Below are 16677 nucleotides of genomic sequence, written 5' to 3'. Positions count from 1 at the left end.
CTAACACAATGATGTAAAAGTATCAATTAGATGGTGTAGCACTGCTAATGGCATGGTGGCAAGTGTTGTCTAACTCTCTTCATCGTCTGGTTAACCTGCAAGTATGCCCACCAGTAATGTTTCAACAATGCTACAGCAACTTTCCCACCCTATAATTATGTTTGTGTTATTCAATCTTTCAGAATCACCATCTTCAGGCTCTCACCCTCTCTCTGCAAGATGTGACCCAAACATCTCATCTTCCTCTGCTCTGCCCATCCAAAGGGAATCCATTATAACCCCAGGTGCTGAAAAACCCAGATATTATTATGTAGTGCACAGCAAACCAATGCATATATGTGTATGTGCTTGTGCGCAGGACATATACCTTCCTACTATTTCCTTGAGCATTGGGATCAAACTTGGATGCTAGAAAAAGTATAGTATGCAATTTTCCTTTGTGATGACCTTCAGAGGTTCTTTTCCGCCTTTGATTGGCACACTTCTCCATGGGAAATCATTATAGACCCCTATTTCTCTACCTACACTGTCAGGGGCTGCTAAAACTATACTTCATTTACCCTGCTATACCTTACTATTGCACCATAGGTAGCATGTATGATCACCCAGAGCACTGTTGCTGCATTACATCTGGACATCTAGAAAGGAGTTAAAACAGTGATAGACACTGCTTCCTCCCTTTTGTCAGGACATTAATAGCACTTTCTCTTTTCTGTGTGAAATCCATACCATTTTCCTTTGCTCTCTTGCAAAGAAGCTAAAGGCAGGGATTTGGATAAAGCAAAGGTACTTACTATGTGTTGGTTCCAAAAGATACATTTTATTTTAAAGATGTGTCTAATGTGTGCAGTAAATGCCCTCCCATACAGTTCAAAATTGGCATATCTATTTTTATATAAACGTACTCCACCATGTGTGTGTATGTTTATAAAAAGGACACATATAATATGTTTTTTGAAGTGGTTAAATGCTTACAGAACTCCAGTTCTGTAGGTACTCTGCTGGTTAAAATGCATGTGTCACAAAGATAGCCTTTGTTTTTATCATGGCTATTTTGTCATATGCACTCAACGAAGAAGGTGGCATAATCATTTTACCTTTTCAGTATGTTCAAAGTCTCACAAAGCAAGTGTTGGTTCTCATTCTTTGTCAAGTACCTGATGACTGCTGAATGCAAAACTTTTATAGTGGAAATTTACACTTATATAATGAATAATTTAAGAATGTACCTTGGAAATTTAACACTTAGTGTACAACAGAGCATTGCTTTATTATGATTTGTTTAGTAGTGTTCAACCTAGAGCTAAGAACAAAAAGAAAATATATCTCTCATTTGAAGTCTTGATCCAAGCCAAAGACACTGAACACTGCAACTCTACAGAGACAAGCAAATATTCTGGATGAGAGTGAGCTGAATTAAGCTATTTTACTCAGAAATTAACCTAATTGTCACCTTCTTTCACTTGTCCAAGTCCAACCCATGCCTTATGCAGTGTCATCTACTCAGCTAAATTCCCCTTGCTCAGCAGCAAATGTATAGACAAACTACGTACCGGAGCGCAGCTGCATCCTCTGGTAAGGGTGATACCCTTCCTGTCTTAATGGGAGTCCTGGGAATCTTTGTTTTGGGTAGGTGAGGGTGTCAATGTACAGACTCAGAAGTCTGTTTTCCCATATTCTTTCTGTTGTAGCTTGACAGAAGTTGTCACAGTCCAGCTTTTGTTTAAAAGTTTGCAACTAGTCTCATAGTTCAATACACATCAATGCTTCCTTAGCAAACCAAGCAGTCTAAACCAAGCCTTAAATTAGTAAACATAGAGCTTCTATGAACTGTTTTAGCCTGAATCAGAAGATGGAAGTATTTGTGTCAAAGATCAGAGTCATCTTCTTGTACTCTGACCCCCAGCTGTATGGGGTTGGAGAGGTTCTGGATATAGATTAATGGGAACTACCAGAATTTATTACCTACTTATGCTCCAAAACCCCCCTTTAGACTTAGTACCTTTACCTTGTCTTCTTTCTCATCTTTCTCATGTAAATGCCAAGATAAATAATTTGATTTCACAAAGTACCCTGATAATTTTCAAATCAAAGATCCAGTCAAATGCACCCAAAAAAACCCCACTGGGTACACTGGCAAAATGTGACCAGCTACTAACCAACATGACTATTTCCCTAACCTTTATTCACGTTGAATAACACCCAAATGGGAACCCATGGAAGGGTCAGTCTCCACATTAGAAACAAAAGATTGAAGTCCAGTATGTGTATTTAAATGGGCCAAGTTGATCTTCAGGTTAATTAATGCCATTCTAGGTTCATTCTAGCAATATTTCATTCTGATTCATCCTAGTGCTATTCTATTTCCCATAAGAACTCTTATATTTTAGGTTATTTTTATTATGGAATTTTGGTCTCTCAGTGGCCTGGTATTAATTACTTTGATAGAATTAAGTCTTGATTTACCCCAGTGGCTGCTTTTTTTGAGCATAAACACTAGAACATTTTGATAAACATTGCCAAAGAGAAGCAAAGCCTTTTTTTCTATTTCATTCAATAAAGAGGTATCTTTGTCTGTAGGTTTCACTTCATTTCTTTTTGTACTTTTCATGTATTCTTATTTTAAAACAAAACCTCAGACCTTCCTAAAAGCTAAAACCCACAAGAATAAACCAAGGAAGTACTCCAGATACATCTACAGTAGCATAAGACGTGTTCCTCCCACCCCAATCCCCTTATAATTGGTTATGATGTTCAATATAAGCGATAAATGAGTGCCCCTCTCCTGCTTGCTCACAGTATGCCACAAAACCCTGAAAGGGTTAATTGGCATTTTAAGAAAAGGTAATTGTAAAGCGTATCTGCTGGGGTTATCCCCAGAATTGGGAGGGTGGTGCATAGGTCTCCCACCCACTGGAGCATCTCACATCTTGAAGAGCATGCTGAAGACAAAAGCAGTACTACTGCTGTTTCTTGATTTTCACTTTCAGCTCTAACTGCTAACCCCCAATGTGCTCTTTTGAGTTTACTCTATCAAGCTATTACTTACAGCAGAGTATATGTACTGTGTCTTGACTATAAAATTATACTGACATTGTAAGCATAAATACAAATCTGTGGATGTGCATTTAAATCATACATAATTTCCTCCTGGATTTATTGGTTGCAGAGGAGCAACGCGCTGACTGGAGTGGGTGCTTTAAAAAAATTGGATGGAGAGACTGGCTGTACTTTCATATTTTTTAAATAAACCAAACATTTCACTGAGTAAAATATATAACCTGGCATATAAAAAAATGTTTTAAGTAACTGAAAAGTCAAACAATCTGAAGAGGGTCATAGGTGTTCATTTTTTTACCATACCAAACCCTCTGCCAGTTGTTTGTAGATGCTCATAACATTGTTACCCTCTGAAAATACATATTTCATTTTCACTTTTGCCAATTCAAGCTTTTTCCATTATGTTCTTCTAGTGCATTCCAGTGAGTGAAGAAAAGTCATGTACATTGGAACACAAAGGAGGCACTTTTCTTCTGTCTTTGGACTGACACACATTCAAGAGCTAGCACCAAACTGGGGGTTTTATTCAAGCAACATTTTTATGTGTACAAGTTATTTCAATATTACTTATCTTTGTGTTTTGGCTTCAGGTGTTTGCTTTACAAGAGGCAGAACTCCTGTGTATCATCACACTCTACAAAAAAGGGGTGGGTTTACCTCCTTAGCCCTCGAACCATCAACCTCTGTGATCAGTGATTCCTGCCTTCATGCCTCTTCCCACCAAGATTATACCCACGCTATGCAAATTATAGAAATGTGTACTATGAGGAGGCTTGCAGAATGTGATTCCATATACTTTCTACTCACATTTAGGATTAAGCTCACCACCTTGAAGAAAAGTATCACTTCTGGTAAAATCAATGGAACTATTTGTACAAGCACTAGGTAGTTAAAGAAGATTGTGTACCTAGTCATTAATAAGCATCTCAAATCTTTGCATGAGAGCTTCATAAAAATTACCCCTATTCCACCCCTCTCTTCTAACCTCTCATATACCTGTATATCGCCACTTTCTATAACCTACTCATCAGCAATAACTCCTGATTTAAAGAAAGCATAACAGGTGGATCTGAGCAGAATATTTCTTTTAAAAAAACAGCGACACTCAAATACACTGCATCACATCCTGCAACACCTTTATAGATGGTCAACTCATTTTTTGTAGTTTGCATTGTGAATTTAATGTGGTCCTGCTACAGTCTTGCTCATCCCACATCATCATACGAACATACAGGAAAAAGCATGTTTGTCCACCAACTTCTACATTAGATAACAAAACCTGAAAATGTAATTTGCTAGGGCTCTTAGAGGTCATCAGAGGTTTACTTTATACAGCTAAGAGTTATAACAGCCCCTCATATTTGCTTGGCAGTGAAGTTTTTATCTGTACGTGTTGGGAGCAAAAGACCTTTCCCAAGCAGGAAACTAGGAAATGCTGAACCTGGCAACTTTCAGACAGTATAAGCATTCATTTTGTCCCATATTAAATAAAGATAATTTGATCAAGGTTGCTGTAATATTTTTCAGAACATTTGCCTTTCTTTTTCTAGGCTACCATTAATATTTAAGAATAAATTCTTGCTGTAATTTTGAGGTGTTTAAGTACAAATTAGCTGCCTGCACCTTCACTAGGTATTTCTTCCAATATCTCTCTCTAATCGGGCATTCACCAAAATGAGTTCTGGTGATATTCTTGTCATTGTTGAGCATGTCTCCTAGATCCTTTCCTCTTTGCTTTCTTCATGAAGTTGCTTAATGCAGTATAATTGAAACAATTTTATTGTCTCCAGCCATCCATTCTGCTGTTTCAGTGGCAGAAAATACTGGTCAATTTGACAAGTTAATATGACTTTAGTGGTCATTTGAACTCCTAAGCCCCTGGGTGCTAAAATTACTTGTCATCTTCCTTCACCTGCAAACTGAATATAACTGGTACATGAGAAAAGGAGGAGAAAACTCTTTTCCATCAAAAACATTTACTGAAAGAGATAACTGCAAGTTTTACTAATTGATAGGGCATTGACTCTTCCTACAACAGTTCTGAACCACTTGAGTGATACTTGGAACTCTCACCTAGAGCTCCACTGGTGCCTTCAAATTTCACAGCTTTTTTCTTCCTACAGGGCTGGATTATTAAACAGAGAATGGATTAGACAGCCATTTCAACTTTCCTTTCAGATAGATAATTTTTTGTAATCTAGTTTATCTGTTAATTGGATGCCTCATGTTCAACAAACATAGCTTGAGTTTAGACTTGAGCTTAGTGCTTTGACTATATAACTGGCAAGAGAGATACAGTTAATATTGGAGCAACAGCTAAAAGAAACATTTCTTTCTCCCCTCCCCCCTCTTTTAAGTATACCTAATTCACCTGTAGAACTCAACATCAGTAGATACAATTAAGTCAAAAGCTTCATCTTTTTTTAAGGAGTTCTGTTTCTGTGTATATCAACATGCCAGAAACATAGATGACAATTTCTCAAGTTCTCTAAAGCTTCCTTCTCAAACTGCCATACAAACAAAATATCATGTAGCTGTACAAAAGAACTTGATCCTGTTCCCCTTGAAGTCAATGGCATTAAATCAGCTAGACCCCTCCCTATTTTTACTTTAGATCTGGGTTTTTTAGATTATACGTTAACCTATATAGATTATATCATACACTTTCATGACATCAATAATGATTCCCATTGACTTTGAGTCACAACTAACAGAAGTATTGCAGTTAGCTCCTGCCAAGAGGTCAGCCTGGGAAGTATCTGATAAATCAATGGGAGCTTTATGGACTAGTTTTCTTCTCCCTTCCAGAAATAAACGCAAACAGTGTCACTGTCTGGACACTTGTCTTCTGCACCACGACTAATCCATCAGTGTGCTGAGAAACATCATTCTGGTCTGTCCTACTGCATTCTTTCCCTTAGATACGTTATGTTTCAGTTCCTATTCTTTAAAATCTGTTCAAGGAGGAAACACAGGTAGTGTTAAACTAAGACAGGTTTCTTTGTGTCATTCACTGTATAAAGGAGTCACTTTTCAAATTACATGGACTTGCTAATTTTAATGGGATCCACATAATGAAATACACCACTTTGGAAACTTACAACATTTTGTCTTTAAATGTAAACTTTGAAGATACATTTAGGAACATTGTAATCTTGTTATCGGGATAAAACACTTTTTTTTTTAAGAGTGATTAGCAGACTCTTAATAACAGCAGCAATTTTTCCTTACAAAGTCAACACAATTACCACTCTGAAAAAAAAAAAGCTAAATGTCAGAAAACACAGGCTAGCTGCCCTTCCTAAAAACCACGCATCTAAATTCTCCTGCAAGCCTGCTTTCCTACAGATTTCTGTCCTTTAGCCCTTGCTCCTCATCTATATCCTCACCATACGCTATGTTCAAGAAGTATGAGGAGATGCTGCAGCCTGCCAGCTGTTCCCAAAGTGAGAGTGGAAGGGTTGAGTCCTGCCCACCTTCCCCTCAGTGGGGAGACTGATTTGGGGTTCTCTCTTCTACCATTTTCACCAACCTTACAAGAACTTAATTATCACTGACATTTCTGCCCTTCTGTCAAATTTGGATGAAAAAAGCAACAATACCAGAGGTGGACTGACAGGTAACGATCACGTAAGCTTCATTTTTATAGGTACACAGCCTCTGCAGGATGCTACAAAAATCTGTGGAAAGTCTAAAGCCCTGCATTAAAATACTGTTAGCAGCAGGATCTGAGTTAATGCTTCATTTGTATATGGGTGTGTATTTAAAGATAATTAACATTAGCTGTGACTTTTGAGACTGGTATCAACACAGTCTCCTTTTGTAGTGCCTACAGTTTTGTAAATGCAAATATATTTGAGTTCAGTTTTGCATTGTTAATTATTAGCAGGCAGAGTTCCTTTGGTATTTAACTACCTAATCATGACTCAGGGTAGGTGCACACATTCATGGCACTAGTTGAGACTAAGATTTTCAGGTAAAAAAATCCACTTTGATTTCTATATTTAAAAAGTACTTGAGATGCATGTGCTTAGATTTATTTTTTAAATCTTTGGTCAAAGAGATTTCCTTTAGTTGAACTAAAATAGTTTATGTAATATTAATTCAAACTCACGCTGTTGTGAACACTTACTCTATAGTATTGAAGGGGGAGAGATATACTGTGATATTAAAAAAAAACATTATTTCGAGGTAGGCATGCCAAAAGCAGTTCGCTGGAACAGAAGGTGGCCTAATTATTAAAAGAAATGGCTTCCATCTCTGTGATGGTCTGACTGTTTGTGGATAAAATCCTACAACTGTGAAGGGCCTCATGCACTGAAAAAAAAAAAAAAAAGAGAGAGAAAAAAAATCAAAGTGTTCAGCAGCCATACATCAGAGAGACTATACAAGAAGGGTATCGTATTTTTAGAGACCCCAGAATTCCTGAGCAAAGTAGTAGTTAGTACCAGGTCTACATCAAAAGAAAACAACATTCTATGTCATTGCTGGCCTCCTCTGTGATGTTTTGCCCTCAGCTTCATAATACTCAAAAAGTCATGGTTAAAAAGACAGACTGTCCCTTTAAAATTAGATCATCCCTTTTATTAATATGCAGAATGAGTTGTCAATTGACCAAGCAACAAATGTACATCCTCATATCCTCATTTTCACTTCTATCTATGAATATTTTAAAACCCTAATGTGTGCTTGGCCATTTGGGTTTTAAGCAAAGACTTATCACGGTGTAAAACCCCTCATTTTTATCCCTTAGCTGAGGGCTTCTTTTTCCCTTTTCCAGGGTGTCATTAAAAATCTGACGCCAAGAGCTGGGACTTGGCAGGGTTTGCAATATAATTTGCAATCTGCAGTGTTTGCTGGCTAGCCCCCACCTGCCCCCCTCTTTTTTTTTTCCTTTTTTTTTTTTTTAACCAGCCTGCCTGCTAGAGTCAATAGGGGGCATCCCTCATCTGTCTAAAAGAAAAATAGCAGCATACTAATTAGAATTCTATTTGCCAGAAGCCTCGGAGTTGCTGTGCTTATAGATTTCAAGCTTCTTTTGTTTGAATTAAATTGCCAACTTTCCCCCCCCCCCTTTCCTTCTTTGCACTAGGCATGAGAGAGCGGGTGCCTTATTTGATTGAAAGAAGGGGTAGGGGGATGGGGAGGAGGAAAGCCTTAGCTATGGAAATGCTGAGGAAATGTCAGGGTTGTGTTTAAAAATGCCTGGTATGCTTTTCAGTGCCTGACTCCTGTCTTTCTAGCAGGGTTGTTGAGGGGAGGAATGGGGGCCTGGCATCAAGCGCAGGCACTCTGCCCCTTCTCCCTGACACTGAAATTCTGGGGGAGAGCTGACATGCTTTTCCTCAGCTCAAAGCCAGATGGTTCAAGCTTGGATAAAACCTTGGGATGAGATCACAAAGCTTGTTCATAACAGAACACACATCTCTTTTTCTGTTAATACCTCCTTTTGTACATGTTGTGTGGGGTGAGGAAGGGGCCAGGGGATATGTCATAAATCCAAAGGAAAATGTCATATTTAACATTAATTTGTTTTCATAACCCTGTGAAAGAATTCAAGCTTTCCCCATTAAAATGCCATAATTAACCACCAAGCAGTTTCACTGCAAATAATTTTTAAGTTCACAAATAACTGACTGAAATGGATATCCAAAAGTTCTTCACTGCCATTGAGCATCTGAATACATACTTAATTTTTTTACATCCAAGGAGGAGTTTTGCAGAGCAAGATTCAAGCATGGCCACATTCATGCAGCTTCCTAAGTTTAGGTGACTAAATAATATTAAGACTGAGCTCACTTTCCATCACCACAAATTACGCCCATGCACAATACGGCTATTGACTCCAGCCACTCACAGTCAAGTCTCATGTACTGATCCACAACCAGGGATAAGCAAATCATGGGGACAGAATGATGCATTCAATGATGTTCATATTCTTCATAACGATAGAATGCTTGCAAAGGAATAAGAATTCTTTTCAAATGCATTAATCAGTCAAATTTACTTGACGTTTTCACGGATTTGCTTTTTCCTTACAAATTCTTAATGGAGCTCACCTATAGCTGTGGCGGGTGATCTCAGATGGCACTGCCATTGTTCCCTATCCAAATAAGACTATATTCTTCATTTAACTTCTTGCATAAATACTACATAAATACTATACAGCATGTTTAGAATTTTTGTGCACATCAGCTCAAAGCTAGCTTTCCTTACTGTTCATTTATCCTAACGCAATTCTGTTTCAGAAATGTCCAGTAAAGGGCAACATAGTTCAGAGAGGAGGATGAACGTTAGAAAAAGATATTAAGGCTAATTCCAAGCTTGCCTTGTTTGTCTGACAGTACTTAAAATCAGTAATTTGCAAAGCCATGTTCTATTCATGAAAAATTTGACCCTCGAATTTGGTGTAAAAATAATACTGAAATATTACATCACGTTTGATATAAATATTGTTTTATTTTTTCTTTTAAACCATGAAACCTCTAAGAATTAATTATATTCCAATCTTTTTTATGGAATTTAGGCACATGCCTGAAATACTGTATTTTCCTTTTAAAAGAATTATATATACTTTGTCATAGTAAATCTTATTTTGGTTTAGTAGATATTTGCTGTGATTATTTTTGCACAGTCCAACATAAATTTCTTGAAAAAACAGAGCTAAAGTACCAGCTATCCATTGCATTTTTATGTATTCATTATAGATAAAATCTTAAAGGAAAGTGGGAAAATACGGACATTAGTAACTCTTACATATACTCCTTGGTGCTATTATATTTTAATTAGCACAGTTTGCTGGCTGTAACCTTTCCTAGGCCTACATGATGCATGAATATTTTATTTGCATTACTATAAAGTAAAAATAATTTGATTATCATTCGTACTGTTTATGATTACATGTTTCTAGACACGCACATAGTCTCTATTTATAGCGGACTCTAACATTCTTAAATAGCATAGAGTGCTGACAAGCAAAGTATTGATGTTTACAGTATCATGCAAACCCCGAAGCCAACCATATTCACATCCCTTTGAATTACTTTTCCAATTCAAAGCCTCTAAGAACCCAGTCTTAGAGGCTTTATCTCTTCTTGTTATAAAAAGTGGCAGGAGGCAGAGTGGCAGAATGACCCACAAGATGGCACCTGTCACCAGTGGGATTTCTTCTGCCTTCTGCAGGCCAAATTTTGTTTGAACTCACTATGGCCTCTGTCATATCCTCATTTTCCCTTCCACTCTTGCCTCTCCTTCTTAATCCCCTCCATGCAGGCTCAGGCTCTGTTTACCCAGCTTCTGAAGCCTTTTTTCTGCAAGAAGCCAAAGTAAAACTTTATTGAAAGAAGGGCTCAGGATTAAGAGGCAAACCCCATAGAGGAGGAAGCTGACTACACACCACCTGCCACCTTTGCCTGGCTTCACTTATAGACAGTTTCTCCTATATAAGATTACCAAGCTCATTCTTATAGACATGCATCTGAAATACATGATTACTTTAGGTCTCAAAGGTGAGGGAGTTGATTAGCTCTCTAATGAAGCCTTTTGTTATTACTTACAGACAAAAGTACATCACACAGATGGAATGTACCGTAAGACTACTTCCTCACGCTGTGCCAGATATTTGAACCGGTAAGATCATCCAGACCAATGAGATAACATGGTTTTTACAGAGAATTGGTGGAATTTTTCAAAAAGCAGATCATTAGGCCTAATGCCCCAAAGATGAAACTGATAATTTGCCTGCTACACAAGTCATTTTGTACTCTGTTCTAATTACATAGGGGAACATTCATGAGTTGCCTAATGCAGAGTTACACTAAGTCCATAAAGATGATGTTGATGAACATCCCTCTTATATTTGACTATGTAAATGGCCAAACTCAAATGCTCTTAGAGACCCAGTATCCACAGAAAAACCTTCAAGCTTCAGCTCACTCCATCACTTAATTTCACCAACTGCAAAGGAGACTTGTTCGTCCACACAAAAGGATACAGCAGAATGCTGGGATCTACAGAAAGCCTGGAGAACCAAGCAGCTTTTCTCCTGGGGCATGAACCCATTTTGGACCTTGCCACTACCCTTCCTCCACCTCCAGCTTTGAAGACTTGCCTGTCCCTTGTGGCGCCTGAGCACTCCACATTGAGCTGTTCTTCTATTAATGGCTGTGACTTGAAAAGGGGAAATATCTTACACCCTGTTCCAAATTGTCCTCATTTTCCTATCTATCAACTTCAAAAATCATAGAATCATAGAATCACTAGGTTGGAAAAGACCCACTGGATCATAGAGTCTAACCATTCCTAGCAATCACTAAACCATGTCCCTCAGCACCTCATCTACCCATCCCAAAGCATAAACAGGGTCTTTCAGTAGCCATCAGAAAGGGCAGGAGAGACAAATGGTTCAATGTTTTGATTTTTCCTAATGAAAGAGGGCACAAGGTTTGAATCTTACTTAGGGAAACATCTTAAGTCATTAAGAATTTCATAGTTTCACCAAACCTAGTTAAACTCTTTTTTTACACATTATTTTATATCGAGCCAATATTATCAGAAACAATGTAGTTATGTTTAGATAGAAGATAATCACAATGCTATATAGTTATTATTGTTGTGAAACCTTCAAAATGCTAATATCACCCCAATGATTAAGGGCATCCTTTCAATAACTGTCTATGATTAACAAAAACAGCAGACTATTTCTGTAGCCTATGTCTGTTGCTTTTGCTACAGACATCCAGAAGTAATTCCTACCTTTCATACAAAATGATCAGGCTATAAACATACATTTTATTGAAATTAATCAAATCCTGGATATCTGTATAGATCCCAAGAAGCCAGATTAATTTTGGTAGTCCTTTCATATGCATCTGAGGAATAATCTATGGATTTTTGAGAAAAAAAAATCAATAGCCTCCCTTTGAATTAGTAAATGGAGATTCATAAAACTAAAGTGTGTTTATGAAATAATGCCAATTTGCCTTGACTTTTGGGGGAGGAGGGATTTAGTTTGACCTTTTTGATTTTTCGTTTTGAAATTACTTGTTTCAGGTTTTTTTTCTGGTAGATTATGAAATCAAGAAAGTCCAGCCCAGAATGAACCATTCTGATAAATCTGAAAGGCAGCTTTTTTGAGAATTTTCTTCTGCCAAGAATTTGAAAATGTCATATTTCATTCCAGTATGAACAGAAGCCAGATTTCGAACTCTCCAAATCCTTTGCGAAACAAAATTTGTCTTTTTCACAACCCCAAAATTAACGTTCCTCAAAGACTGCAGGGTGGCTCAAGATAGTGGTCAGCAATTACAGATAACACATGGGTGGATTTTAATAGCATTAGCATCATAGGGGCAGGACCAGGATCATGGAGTCAGAGCATCTTGATGAGAGACTAAGAAGCACCAGTTCTCTCAGCTCCTGGCTCTCACTGACTCCCAAGCTCAGGCGAGCTGGGCTCCAATGCCTCATTTTGAAGCAAGATATAGACGCTGAAGTGAACGCCAGCATTTCCTAGCTCCCACTGAGTTTCTATCAATATTCTTAAACTTTAAAAAAGAAAAATACAATCTGGTGTAACAGCCTTAGGAGACTGCTGACTACTGATACAAGAAACTCTCTACAACTGGAACCTATATAAATCCAAGAGGTGACCTATAGCTTTCCAGCCAAGGAAGCTATTACATTCTTGCTGATTTAAGTTACTCTCCAGTAACATGGCATCATTTCCTGGAAAAAAAAAACAATTCTCCCAATGTCCCTATACAGGACAGTTTCTTAAGACTTGCAATTCTTACACAGAACTATTTAAGAAAACTTGGAGGCTAGGAGGCCAAGTCTGTCTTGAATCACAAGTCAATGACACCAAGGCATCACACTTTCTCTTGCAGCATTGCACAGAAACATCTCATCCTGCCACAGGTCTCTGAATGATTCTCGTATAGGCAAAAGCACCACTTAGGTGGAGGAAAAAAAAAAAAACAACACCCAACTCATGAAGGTCACAACCACCAAGACAGCACGTGAAAACTATGCTATCCCTTTTTTACTGGGTGTATTTCACAGACATCCAACCAGACCCAAACACAGATAACACCATCCTCTCAATAGGCCAAAGCCATCACACCATCTCCCACTGCATAGCCACCAGCTACCTGGTTCCCTTCCTTTCCACACCGCAGGTGGTGGGGCTGGGAGAGGGCTGGGCACAGGCACACCGTCTGGGCTTTGCAAAAGTTGTCTGTACTTTACAAAAATGCTCCAAAAGGAGTTTTGGTTTGAAACGTAATAATTAAATGCATCTACAGCTGGTGCAATAAAACAAGAGAAATCCTTTGCGTGTCAAGGACAGCTATCATTTGTGCTTTATCACTGCTGGTCCACGGCATTTCCTGTGTGAACTCCGTTGCTTCTGCTGCTTTTAACTACCATCCCGCTCACTTGGGAGTCATATTTAAGGTCAGCCAGTATACATTAGTCCTGCTCAGAGTAAAAATTTACTCCTTACACTGGAAATGACAGGCCTGTAAAACAACACATGAAGGGGAAAAAAAAGCCATTTATTATTTATAAAAAAGCAAAACTGTAGAGCTGTCTTTGCTTGCACTACACAAATCCAGTACAAAAACTCTAACCTGTATATTATTATAAAAGCTCTGTCCTCTGTAATATCTCCTTGGTTTTGTAATTATTTTAGTCTTTCTCTCAGGAGCAATAAAAAGAGCTTATAGTCTCCCAGCACTCAGATGAAAACTTTAAAATCGTGCCTTGTAGTTTTCTTTAGTATAATTAATCTCAAGATGTCACTCCCCCCACCCAACATGATACTCTCACTGGAATGGACCAGTGCTGGGGGGTGAGGGCAGTGAGGAGAGGGATATTTGGGGTTTCATCCCACTTAACCACTCTTTCTCCAAAACAAGATCATAAAAATCAAACAAAACAAGCAAGAGATAATCCTCCACCAATAAATTTATCAAGAGTGAATTTTCTGCAGGCTTGCTAAACCATCATAAAGGGGAGGAGGTAGAGATCAAATATACTGTTGAGTAAGGAAACAGAGAGCACAAACTTTGTCCTCAGCTCGGGGACAATGATGCTCAAAGATTAACCCACCCTCTCAATTAACACCTCACATGAAAATCCCAGCAAGGTCATGGGATCTGTGCTGCAGCTCGGTCAATCAGCACTGCCTGCCTCCATACAAACCAAGATCGAATGCAGAATTAACACTGGTCCCCCAAGCCCTCGCTCACAGACTCACGTCAGATTAAGCCCTTGCATGGAGGAGATATGAAAAGCATTTCTAATTAGGGTCTGAGGTTACTGGTTAAAATGCAGTCGAGCAGTCTACCAACCATTCTTCTCCCCCCTTTTTTTTATAATTTTAATTAAACTCATACTATTTAATTCCTACCTGCATATATTTAGTACTACTTGAATGCAAACCTGATAAAGAATACTCCTGATCCCCACTTAGCTGCCACAAGCACTTATTAAAAGGAGGGTGACTGTCTTCAAGATCTTCCATGGGTCCCTTTGCAATAATTACTTTTTATATCAAATGAAAAGCATAATATTTTTCTGTAAATAGATTTTTTTTTTCTTGTGAAACCTTGACTTCTCTACTCTAGAGACGAAATTATAATTGTAACTTCAGCGCAGTTGTTACTGTTATTCCAGTCTATGGGAAGGCATTTTTTCTGTATATGCTCTGCTCCTCTTTTTCCATTGCTTATAGAATTCTCAAGACATACACTTGAGGACATTTTGCACACCATTATTCTCACAGAAGCATTGCTGTACTTCCTGTGTTTTGGTGAATGGGAGGGAGGGGACTTAGCAGTGTTAAATTATTTGTAATTCTAGGGCACTACACAACGTTTCTGCCATTGTGTGATTAGCAATCTCGATCTCTCCATAACAATTTTTAATATCTATCATGACCTTGGAAGCCTTAATGCTACATCTACAGCATACTAAAGCCTTGTGACTCCAAATTATACCTCTGAATAATTCAGGAATTATAACAGTAGCTTGGTACTTATTAAAGCATTGGGAAAACTTTGGGATTCTCATATCTACAGGCTCTCCATTATTATTCTGATTATAAAGATGTTTTAATATATGCTGTTACTATTCTTACACATTACCACAATACCATTTGTGAGGACTCAATAAATGATCCAAGTAAACTCCTGTATTAAGCAGCTCTACCTCAGAGCATCAAGGGATGCAGTAAAATGAAGATTTCTTTTTCTCAGGGAAGATGGGAATTATGTAATAAACTTTACATTAAATTTTAAAATCTCAAATTATGCCTTAGACATCACGACAAATATCTGCAACCAAACTTATTTTTTAAGGAGGCCAAAATCATCTCGTTATAGAACATATGTTTTTTCCCTGATACACTAACACAAATAGGGACAAAATTAATGTAAGTCTAACTAGTTTAAGAACATATTAAACACATTCTGTCTGCACTAATCCCAAGTAAGCAGCTATAATAAGCCTTAGTGACAAGGAGGATCTAATGAAGAGTTGAATTTTTCATAGAGGTTTTATTAGGTTCATCAGCCTCCTCAAAAGTCCAGGCCTTCAGTCATGCCAGCTCTGAAATCTCGAAGAGATTATCTTAAACCCACTGAGAATAAACATCTCATTTCTACAAGGAAAATTCCATTTGATGACAAAACTTATTCACCTCCTAAACTCTGAAACCCTGCCACTGGATGTCACACTTGAGTAGTTTTGGGTAAATGTAAAAATTCTAAAAAGCCTCAATAATAATACTGAAAAAATCCACAAGGCTTTTTCAGTCTGAGAGCAATCTCAAGCACAGAAAGCATCCAAAATAGCATTTTGGCAAAGTCTATTAATCAGCTGCTGTCCCAATCTGTTGAAAGAGTTTCATTACTTTCCGACAGTCAAGCGCTTGCGCTTACATTGCCTGTTCTCAGTTGACCACCCTTCATTGACTATGTTGACTATGAATCAGTTAATGGTTTATCAGAGCAGATACCCCACACTATTAAAAGGAGTGCTCTAGATTCATTTAGAATTCAAAGCACCATCTCCACAAACTCTTGTAAATTATCAGGTTGGTTGAGGAGGCAGGGGAAGTAGCCATAGCCTGTCTCACTAAATAAAGCCAGTAAAGTGGGTCAAACCAAAAAAAAATCCTAGTGCAACCACTGCTTATGCCATCAGGCTTAAAGTAGGTGATACGGTTTTATTTACAACCACACTAATAATGTCTGGTGTGAAGCAGATTATAACATTTTATTATTGCTGCCTACTTCTGAAAGAAATTACTTCCCATGCTTGCAAAGCTGTTCATCACAGCAGATTCAGGTTGAGTAGGAAATTTGGAGAGGAAGGATAAAACATTCCACCATATTATACCTTTACAGTTGTTAATGGACAGGTAATGAAAGCTGAGTGCCTGAATGCTGTCTTCGTAGGAAAATAGGCATTGCACTTTCACACAGGTGCAGTGCTCTGCAGCACAGCAAAAACAAATTTTGCTCACTCTCCAGGACTTAAGAAGTTTAACCTGGAATCAGTACTAGGGTAGTATGCATGCATAGAGTTGAAGGCAAGCCTGGGAACTTTGTT

This window comes from Phaenicophaeus curvirostris, chromosome 12, assembly GCF_032191515.1.
Source record: "Phaenicophaeus curvirostris isolate KB17595 chromosome 12, BPBGC_Pcur_1.0, whole genome shotgun sequence".
Lineage (NCBI taxonomy): Eukaryota > Metazoa > Chordata > Aves > Cuculiformes > Cuculidae > Phaenicophaeus > Phaenicophaeus curvirostris.
The sequence above is the reverse complement of the archived record's forward strand: the minus strand, read 5'-3'. Positions refer to the sequence as shown.